At 42.3% G+C, this 9,392-nt stretch overlaps 5 non-coding genes across 5 annotated transcripts; 2 read left to right on the top strand and 3 right to left on the bottom strand.

The window, feature by feature from the left end:
- Nucleotides 1–447: 447 nt before the first annotated feature.
- trnaq-uug lies at nucleotides 448–519 on the bottom strand. Its single transcript has one exon. It is a non-coding gene; the product is annotated as a tRNA-Gln (tRNA).
- An 870-nt stretch (nucleotides 520–1,389) lies between these two features.
- Nucleotides 1,390–1,461, bottom strand: trnak-cuu. The gene has a single exon. It is a non-coding gene; the product is annotated as a tRNA-Lys (tRNA).
- Nucleotides 1,462–2,168: 707 nt separating this feature from the next.
- Nucleotides 2,169–2,240, bottom strand: trnaq-uug. The gene has a single exon. It is a non-coding gene; the product is annotated as a tRNA-Gln (tRNA).
- A 5,788-nt stretch (nucleotides 2,241–8,028) lies between these two features.
- trnaq-uug lies at nucleotides 8,029–8,100 on the top strand. Its single transcript has one exon. It is a non-coding gene; the product is annotated as a tRNA-Gln (tRNA).
- Nucleotides 8,101–9,104: 1,004 nt separating this feature from the next.
- trnam-cau lies at nucleotides 9,105–9,176 on the top strand. The gene has a single exon. It is a non-coding gene; the product is annotated as a tRNA-Met (tRNA).
- The last annotated feature ends 216 nt before the right edge of the window (nucleotides 9,177–9,392 follow it).

The raw sequence follows: 9,392 nt of genomic DNA, 5'->3' as shown, positions 1-9,392 counted from the left end.
CTCTTAACAGTAATGTAATGTGGAGGTAAAGGGCAGAGTGAGCAAGTTACCACTCATCCCCTTGTGTCTTCACAAAGTTCTCTGGGAGCCTGGCTTGTTTTAGTTTCTCTGGGAAGTAGAGTCTTTGCTGGGCCTTTTTAACCCGGTGTGATGTGTTGGAGATCCTTGTAAGATGTTTTGACATATTGAATTCAAGAAACTTGAAGTTCTCCACGCCTTCCATTTCTCCATAAATATGGTGGACTTCCTTCTTTGTTCTCCTGCAGTCAACTCCTTGGTTTTAGAGGTTTTAAGGACTAGGTTGTTGTCCTAATGCCACTCAGATTATTCCCTTGACTAGATAGACTTATTCTCAAGTCATTCTCCATCTTCTAAAGTGCAACCACGATCCTGCTACAAGATCCTCCTGAGATGTAGAAGCAGGCTCTTTTCAGTGTACTCAAAGAAAGGTTCCACCGAGATTTGAACTCGGATCACTGGATTCAAAGTCCAGAGTGCTAACCATTACACCATGGAACCACATGAAATGTGCACACTGTATTCAAAGAAATTGTATCTGTACACAGAGACTCACAAACAAAACTAACTCATCTCTCTGCCGCTTCACCTTCAACTGCAAACTGCACCAGTATGCGCCAAGGTCATAGTTGGTTGAAACAAACAGAACAATATCCTTTGAAATGAGTAGAGAGGCAATTTTGTGCTCAACAGACCACACCTCTCCTATACCTGGCTGCGGCCCAAGATGTGTTGTTTTGGCTCCTCGAGTTACTCAAAGGGCTCTTCCCAAATCTTGACATTTTCCCCAGCCAGGGGTCAGTAGACGAGTGAATGTTGAAGCTTTGCAAGACAACTGTTGTTTGATGATTACCTTCCGCATCAATACACAGGCTGAACTATTTAAATCTTGTCTGCACACCTCCATAGTTCAGTTGGAAGATTGGAGGACTGTTGGTTGTTAATCGCAGCAACGTTTGCACTCGGCTAACTTTAGCACTTGTGATACGGGTGCATCGTCCTATGTAAATATGGCCTTGTGAACAGGGTTAAAATGGGAAAGATAGAATCTGCTGATCCAAAGCATTTACAATTAGCAGAGGATGGTTTCGATCCATCGACCTCTGGGTATGGGCCCCAGCACGCTTCCGCTGCGCCACTCTGCTGGATGTTTAGCACTCCAAGGCTGGCAAAAATGTACTGTACTCATTGTCGGCAAGTTTTCTATTTTCAACCTTGACAAAGGCAGCGCATACCAGATCCAATCGTTCTTCTTTACCTTTTGCAATAGAGGCCCTTAAAAAATAAAATTCCAGGTGGTTTTCCTTTATGTTCATTGTGTCTGAGGCACTGACGATAGTCTGTTGAGTAAGCATGTACCTAATCAAAGCAAGGTTCCACCGAGATTTGAACTGGGATTGCTGGATTAAGAGTCCAAAGTGCTAACCATTACACCATGGAACCACACACAATGTCCGCACAATCTATCGTTTTATGTGGGAGTTGTTTTTTATAATAAAACGGCCGTGGAAATTCAGTAAGTAAAGAGTGTTCCCTGACCGGGAATCGAACCCGGGCCGCGGCGGTGAGAGCGCCGAATCCTAGCCACTAACCACCAGGGAATGCTGTATCTGTATGTGAAGCTTGTGAAACGGAAGCATGGAATGTATGACAGCTGGCAGCTGGAGAGTAGTGCAAACAGCTCCAGTAGAGTTCAATATCTAGCTCTTAACAGTAATGTAATGTGGAGGTAAAGGGCAGAGTGAGACAGTTACCCACTCATCCCCTTGTTTCTTCACAAAGTTTCTCTGGGAGCCTGGCTGTTTAGTTTCTCTGGGAAGTAGAGTCTTTTGCTGGGACTTTTTAACCCGGTATGATGTTGTTGGAGATCCTTGTAAGATGTTTTGACATATTGACTTCAAGAAACTTGAAGTTCTCCACGCCTTCCATTTCTCCATACATATGGTGGACTTCCTTCTTTGTTCTCCTGCAGTCAACTCCTTGGTTTTAGAGGTTTTAAGGACTAGGTGTGTCCTAATGCCACTCAGATTATTCCCTTGACTAGATAGATTATTCTCAAGTCACTCTCCATCTTCTATAGTGCAACCACTATCCTGCTACAAGATCCTCCTGAGATGTAGAAGCAGGCTCTTTTCAGCGTACTCAAAGAAAGGTTCCACCGAGATTTGAACTCGATCACTGGATTCAAAGTCCAGAGTGCCTAACCATTACACCATGGAACCACATGAAATGTGCACGCTGTATTTCAAATAAATTGTATCTGTACACAGAGACTCACACACAAAACTAACTCATCTCTCTGCCGCTTCACCTTCAACTGCAAAACTGCCACCAGTATGCGCCAAGGTCATAGTTGGTTGAAACAACAAGAACAATATCCTTTGAAATGAGTAGAGAGGCAATTTTGTGCTCAACAGACCACACCTCTCCTATACCTGGCCCAAGATGTGTTGTTTTGGCTCCTCGAGTTACTCAAAGGGCTCTTCCAAAATCTCGACATTTTCCCCAGCCAGGGTCAGTAGACGAGTGAATGTTGAAGCTTTGCAAGACAACTGTTGTTTGATGATTACCTTCCGCATCAATACACAGGCTGAACAATTTAAGCTTGTATGCATACCTCCATAGCTCAGTTGGAAGATTGGAGGACTGTTGGTTGTTAATCGCAGCAACGTTTGCATCGGCTACACTTTAGCACTTGTGATTACGGGTGCATCGTCCTATGTAAATATGGCCTTGTGAACAGGGTTAAAATGGAAAGAGAGAATCTGCTGATCCAAAGCATTTACAATTAGGAGAGGATGGTTTAGATCCATCGACCTCTGGGTTATGGGCCCAGCACGCTTCCCGCTGCGCCACTCTACTGGATGTTTAGCACTCCAAGGCTGGCCAAAATACTGTACTCATTGTCGGCAGTTTTCTATTTTCAACCTTGACAAAGGCAGCGCATACCAGATCCAATCGTTCTTCTTTACCTTTTGCAATAGAGGCCCTTCAAAAAAATAAAATTCCAGGTGGTTTTCCTTTTATGTTCATTGTGTCTGAGGCACTGACTGTCTGTTGAGTAAGCATGTACCTAATCAAAGCAAGATTCCACCGAGATTTGAACTCGGATCGCTGGATTCAGATTCCAAAGTGCTAACCATTACACCATGGAACCACACACAATGTCCGCACAATCTATCGTTTTATGTGGGAGTTGTTTTGAATTAAACGGCCGTGAAATTCAGTAAGTAAAGAGAGTTCCCTGACCGGGAATCGAACCCGGGCCGCGGTGGTGAGAGCGCCGAATCCTAGCACTAGACCACCAGGGAATGCTGTATCTGTATGTGAAGCTTGTGAAACGGAATGCATGGAATGTATGACAGCTGGCAGCTGGAGAGTAGTGCAAACCAACACACTCTCACTCCCTAAGCGTCCAGGAGCGACGTTTGGTCAGTGTCCGTGGCGTCCAGTTGTGACGCTCCTAGGCTCCTTCAGCGTAATAAAGGGACTTAAATAGCTTTCAACTGATTGCAATGTATTCCCATCTGCGGCGGGATTTGACGCTCATGGAAGCACGGCATTCGTTTGTGTCGACTGCCCTTAAAGGCAATGTGAGCGTCCATTCCCATTGGATAACGGAGAATTGTACACCCGGAAGTTAGTATTCCTCTTACTGTCGATTGATTTTACAGTGATATCTGCACTACTCATTGACTAAAAAACACCAGATTATCCTTGTTAATTACACAACATTGATTGGTTTAAATTGTGTGCAATGCTTTTGTATTTTTCCCCTTCGATTCGGAGAAACAAATGTTTTTTCTGAGTAAAGGATGGCAGAAGACACTACACTACCCAGAATCCCCAGCTATCATTTGGACTACACCATGTGCTCTGTTTGACAAACCCGTGATAGTCCTTAAGCTCTGTGATTGGAGAGTGTGCTCCGAGGGTTACGCCGATTCTCGAACAGCACTTGAAATGGGATGGAACCATGCACGGCAGACTGTCCAAAACTGGATTTGAACGGGTCCACCGCGTCCCCCCCCTCCCCCACCCCATCCCCAGAACTACACATGCTGGCTATTCTGTTTCGCAACATGTTCTCTATCTATGGCACGTCTCTACTGGGAGTTGTAGTTTTAAAGCATGTTATTGAATTTCATTATTTTTATTATTAGATATTAATAGGATCCCTATAAAGTATATTCATTACTCGTTATTCTCTACTAATAGTTCATTAAAGACTGTATATAATGACTATTTTTCACATCCCTTTCAAGATTTTCTAAGGTTTATTGACATATCATATAGGCCTACACAACTATGGTGTAGTTCTGCATTGAATGAAAAACTTGGGTCGCAGGTTCCTCAATAGTGCATTACAAGACATCTATCAATATTTGTACATACCTCCAGCAATGTTAACTATGTTGAAGCACTTATTTTAACTGATATTATACATAATGTATTATACTCAGGGCTGCACATAACTGGTGCGCAGGTGCGCATGCGCACCTCCGCCAAAAAAAGAGCACCGGGTCATTTGAAACAAAGCGCATTTGCGTACCAACATTGAGAGAGGGAGAGAGGGAGAGAGAGAATGGAGAAGAGAAAAGAGAAAATAGAGGAGAGAGGAGAGATGAGAGAGAGAAGAGAGAGAGAGAAGAGAGAGAAAGAAAGATATTTGCGAGTTGCATATGAACCATGATATGAACTCAGGGCCGGCCCGTAGCACTAGCTAGATGTTCGCCTAGGGCGCCAGATCAGGGGAGTCGCTACGCTGGCAGTTCTGGGAGGGAAAAAAACATTTTGACCGTTGGGGCTCATCCTAATTTTCGGCCTTGATGTAACAATATTCATAATTAAGTAAATGTATCACCCTTTTCACCCCGGTTACACGTTTCATTTGCCCTGTACGATGGACGCTGTAAGTGATGAAAATGGGGGATGTTGGCTTATCTGGCGCCCGCAGCTCACAGCCAAAATGCGAGGGAGAGAGGGAGGGTGCACCGGTACCAGCGCTGTTGTTATTAGAATCTGGTGCTAGCTGCTCTAACGGATATAAGAAGAAGATGTTTCTACAATAATGTGGACGGAGAGTCCTCTCCAGTCAGACTGAGAGGCTGATACTACAGCTCAGTGAGGTAAGGACTCTTAGTCTAAGTTCAAACGGTTTGGTCACAATTTATGTAAACACATATTTCCAAGGCACTCCTTTATAATTATTGGGATAAACAGGTTTCAAATCATTCCAATGTATAAGACAGTAACCAAAAATATCCTTTAAAACTGGAGAGATAAAAAAAAAATGCATAAATAAATAAATGTTAAGGTAAAATAAGATATGAATGAACAACACAAATAAAATAAGTTACATTCATTTGTTATTGGCTATAGGTTATTGGTTATGTTCACATACTTATTTGATTACATCCACTTGTCTAAGATGACAACAGAGACTTTCGACCCAAACCCAGCTGTTGACTTGCAAGCATCTAATCGCAGACTCAACCAGAGAGAAAGAAGTAGGCCTACATCATCAGCTACCATGTCTGACAGAGAGGAAGACAGTGAGGAGAACAGTCAGGAGGGTAGTGATGACAGCTTGTAGGATTACTGGTCGTGCTAATGTTGTCTTGTGTTCACCTCTGCATGTGTGTTCTGTGTTCACCTCTGCATGTGTGTTCAGTGCCGTGTGTCTGGCAAATAAAGTCAAGACCCCCTCAAAAGTTACGGTTTATTTCATTTTAAGGATGAGCACCAAGCAACATCTCCAGGTGCTCCTTTGAGAACCAGGGCAAAAAAGTTATGTGCACCCCTGATTATACTCTTATAAGATGTATGTAGATATTTCATCTCCGGCCTTGTCAGGTATTGAACAATCAATAAATAAAGAACACAGAATTGTTAAATATAAAACACAGAATTTGTGTGATTATACTAAATGATTTACAAATAAACACCACTGCATATTTACAACTGTTACACATGCTGATGTAACGCAAATGTTCCAACTTGGGATCAATAAAGTATATCTTATTTTAAGCTGATCGATGGCTACTGCCATATTTGCTAAATTTGCCTCTGAACCTTGACAAGTGCATGTTTCAGGCTTATCAATTAATGTAATGTAATGTTATCAATTAACAACAGGGGTCACAAACATAAGACCAGCTGTTAAATAAAGCTCTTCTGACCTTAGCTGGCATGTGTGTATATATATTAATGCTGCCCATTATGGGCACAAGCAATTTTCACCCATTTATTAATTATATGTTTTAAATTTGAGTGTTTCCTATCCCCTAAACCTCCAGGGATGTACACAGTTTAATACTGGCAACTTCTTATTATGGGAAATACGAAAACGTCTTTTAACCACTAGGTGTCCCTTTATATCAGCTGTGCACCTTTATGGTGTAAATACAGCCTATCTACCAATTGGATCAAATATAAAAGTCAGCCGAATTAGTGTTGATACTGCAAGGAGACGTATTGTGTGAAAATAAATGTAAGATGTTGTTTAATGGCTGATATATTTATGATCCACGTCACGTTTTCAGTTCCTCATGTTTGTCTATAAGTCTTCTCATCAGGGCTCTATAAATACAGAACTACGGCATATATGTAATATTTAATGCAGCCGAACCGTGTATTACAATGCCGTTATGTGATGACTTTCAAAGAGAAAAGCAAGCACACTCGGAATAAAGTATTATTTTATTTTTTTTAAAGTTTTCGGTCTGTTTCCGGTATTTGTTAATGACGATGTGCTGTGAGATGTGAGACTGAAATTGCACAGGAGAAAATAACGTAGGCTATCTTTAGATGCGGATTTTGTTAAACTAATATGTTTGCGCTGTGGACCAACACTATACATTGACGGGGAAGGGGCTAGCAATAAAGATAACACCATTAAACAGTTACACAACATAACAGAAATAATATCGATAGCAGCGTCCCGAGCAACCACCTTGGTAACAATGAAAACGTCGCAATTTCCTGAAGTAATCTTCGTAATAACTAGCAAACTAAAGATCCTGTACATCCACTGCACACATAATCTGAAATAACAACTCATATTTCTCGCATCAAATGACATCAAAACGCATTTCAATGGCCAAACTAACTTTAAAATTGGCATTTTCCACCGAGAATAAAACGAAGTTCGGCCATGTTTTCTTTTTCTGCAGGGAGAAATTTGAAGATCACGTGACATAGACGCCAGCCATTGGAATGAATAGTGAAAAAAACGGGGTTTGTCAAACAGAGCACATGGTGTAGTCCAAACGATAGCTGGGGATTCTGGGTAGTGTAGTGTCTTCTGCCATCCTTTACTCCGAAAAAATATTTTTTTCTCCGACTCGAAGGGGAAAAATACAAAAGCATTGCACACAATTTAAACCAATCAATGTTGCCCATAACCCAGAGGTCGATGGATCGAAACCATCCTCTGCTAATTGTAAATGCTTTGGATCAGCAGATTCTCTCTTTCCATTTTAACCCTGTTCACAAGGCCATATTTACATAGGACGATGCACCCGTAATCACAAGTGCTAAAGTGTAGCCGATGCAAACGTCGCTGCGATTAACAACCTACAGTCCTCCAATCTTCCAACTGAGCTATGGAGGTGTGCAGACAAGCTTAAATAGTTCAGCCTGTGTATTGATGCGGAAGGTAATCATCAAACAACAGTTGTCTTGCAAAGCTTCAACATTCACTCGTCTACTGACCCTGGCTGGGGAAAATGTCAAGATTTGGGAAGAGCCCTTGAGTAACTCGAGGAGCCAAAACAACACATCTTGGGCCGCAGCCAGGTATAGGAGAGGTGTGGTCTGTTGAGCACAAAATTGCCTCTCTGCTCATTTCAAAGGATATTGTTCTGTTTGTTTCAACCAACTATGACCTTGGTGCATACTGGTGCAGTTTGCAGTTGAAGGTGAAGCAGCAGAGAGATGAGTTAGTTTCGTGTGTGAGTCTCTGTGTAAAGATACAATTTCTTTGAATACAGCGTGCACATTTCATGTGGTTCCATGGTGTAATGGTTAGCACTCTGGACTTTGAATCCAGTGATCCGAGTTCAAATCTCGGTGGAACCTTTCTTTGAGTACGCTGAAAAGAGCCTGCTTCTACATCTCAGGAGGATCTTGTAGCAGGATAGTGGTTGCACTATAGAAGATGGAGAGTGACTTGAGAATAAGTCTATCTAGTCAAGGGAATAATCTGAGTGGCGTGAGGACAACAACCTGGTCCTTAAAACCTCTAAAACCAAGGAGTTGACTGCAGGAGAACAAAGAAAGAAGTCCACCATATGTATGGAGAAATGGAAGGCTTGGAGAACTTCAAGTTTCTTGAAGTCAATATGTCAAAACATCTTACAAGGATCTCAAACACATCACACCGGGTTAAAAAGGCCCAGCAAAGACTCTACTTCCCCGAGAAACTAAAACAAGCCAGGCTCCCAGAGAAACTTTGTGAAGAAACAAGGGGATGAGTGGTAACTTGCTCACTCTGCACTTTACCTCCACACTACATTACTGTTAAGAGGTAGATATTGAACTCTACTGGAGCTGTTTGCACTACTCTCCAGCTGCCAGCTGTCATACATTCCATGCATTCCGTTTCACAAGCTTCACATACAGATACAGCATTCCCTGGTGGTCTAGTGGCTAGGATTTGGCGCTCTCACCGCCGCGGCCCGGGTTCGATTCCCGGTCAGGGAACACTCTTTATTTACTGAATTTCACGGCCGTTTCATTCAAAACAACTCCCACATAAAACGATAGATTGTGTGGACATTGTGTGTGGTTCCATGGTATAATGGTTAGCACTTTGGACTCTGAATCCAGCGATCAGAGTTCAAATCTCGGTGGAACCTTGCTTTGATTAGGTACATGCTTACTCAACAGACTATCGTCAGTGCCTCAGACACAATGAACGTAAAAGGAAAACCACCTGGAATTTTATTTTTTAAGGCCCTCTATTGCAAAAGGTAAAGAAGAACGATTGGATCTGGTATGCGCTGCCTTTGTCAAGGTTGAAAATTGAAACGGCCGAGAATGAGTACAGTACATTTTTGCCAGCCTTGGAGTGCTAAACATCCAGCAGAGTGGCGCAGCGGAAGCGTGCTGGTCCCATAACCCAGAGGTCGATGGATCGAAACCATCCTCTGCTAATTGTAAATGCTTTGGATCAGCAGATTCTCTCTTTCCATTTTAACCCTGTTCACAAGGCCATATTTACATAGGACGATGCACCCGTAATCACAAGGCAACATTTCAAGGCAACAGGCTGCACAAGATTTTTAAGTTTTGAGGCCAACTAACATTTGTAAGTTTCTGTTTTCAATCGAGTCAACTAATGATATGTTGTCGAGATAACTCATTCAAAT

Source organism: Gymnodraco acuticeps, unplaced genomic scaffold (genome assembly GCF_902827175.1).
Source record: "Gymnodraco acuticeps unplaced genomic scaffold, fGymAcu1.1, whole genome shotgun sequence".
NCBI classification, from domain to species: Eukaryota; Metazoa; Chordata; class Actinopteri; order Perciformes; family Bathydraconidae; genus Gymnodraco; species Gymnodraco acuticeps.
The sequence above is the reverse complement of the archived record's forward strand: the minus strand, read 5'-3'. Positions and strand labels throughout refer to the sequence as shown.